Source organism: Dreissena polymorpha, chromosome 2 (assembly GCF_020536995.1).
Source record: "Dreissena polymorpha isolate Duluth1 chromosome 2, UMN_Dpol_1.0, whole genome shotgun sequence".
Taxonomy (NCBI): Eukaryota; Metazoa; Mollusca; class Bivalvia; order Myida; family Dreissenidae; genus Dreissena; species Dreissena polymorpha.
In genome coordinates this window covers 111634105-111635386 of record NC_068356.1, presented here as the reverse complement: position 1 = coordinate 111635386, position 1282 = coordinate 111634105, and positions in this window count along the sequence as shown.

Here is a 1282-nt window from a genome sequence, read left to right as displayed (position 1 = left end):
TTGTTCAGTGCTATACATGAACCCGTAGGACACCTATACGGGGATACCCTCACATTCCAATATGTTCCTAAACTTCTTTAATATAAAATCAAAGCGCTGAAGGCACTGAAGTTGTTCGCTATTGCATAATCTTAGACGCAACTCAGTTTTCAAAATTATGTTATAGCTCTTTCTATCGCAACTTTAAATAAACACAACCAATTCAAATATATAAAGAGTGTGTCTTAGCACAGGTCGAGATGTGGGTGTACTGTTTATCCTCATATTTATGTTAAAGAGATAACTTAGACAAAATAACAACAATATGTCTCTTTTTTCGCAATTGGTTGCTGCACTGGCAACCATCTTTAGAATTTTGGTTGCCTTGCTAAAGAATAGCAAGCCAAGAATCATGTACATGTTGTGTTATGTGTATCTAATTCTTTATTCATTTTCTTTAAATTTTTAGCAACAATTTTGCTTACATGACAGACTTGTAATGCATTATGTCTTGTTGTGAGCCGGAATTGAATCATTTCCTAGGCCTAATTGATTCACAGTCGCCAATTTGTTTTCTATGTTTTATTAAATTTGTTACAAGCTTTGAAAAAGCTAGTTGCCCTGTTTTTTAGCCCAACTGTAACCCACTTTTAAAATTGAGTTTCCTGTGCTAAATCTACTGGCCCCAGGCTAACAGGCAACCACTAAACCTATAAGTTATTCATGATGTTAGATCTGACAGTGTATTGAACTCATTCAATTTGCAAGTCTGAAGACATTAAAGGACCTTTTCACGTTTTGATTAATTGATAAAATTAAGCGATTTAATATTTGTAGAGTGTTGTTGTTGTCGTTATATTTTTTGTCATACTACGCAGATTCCTTATATAAAGTATAAAATACATCTCTCATTGTATGACCACGGATGGCCGAGTGGTCTAAACGATAGACTTGTATTCAAGGGGTCAGTTGTTCGAGCCCAGTTGAGGGTAACTTTTTTGTTTCTTTGATTTTATTATTGTTTTTTTTCTTATAATGGAGCTTTTAAGATCCAATGTTTACATTTATCAATATTAAGCATTAATGACAAACTGTGAAAATGTCCATTTAAGATGTTTACTTAAAAATGCCACAAGGTAAAAATTAGAACTCATTGGTTGTTTATTTGATTTAAAAGTGATTTTGTTTATTTGCCTTGTAAGCGAGGTTACTTTGAAGACATTATCACAATTATCTTTTTTTTCCAAATCATAAATATAAAAGATAATTTAAGCTTCATTTTGGGACAACAGGGCTTAATGCA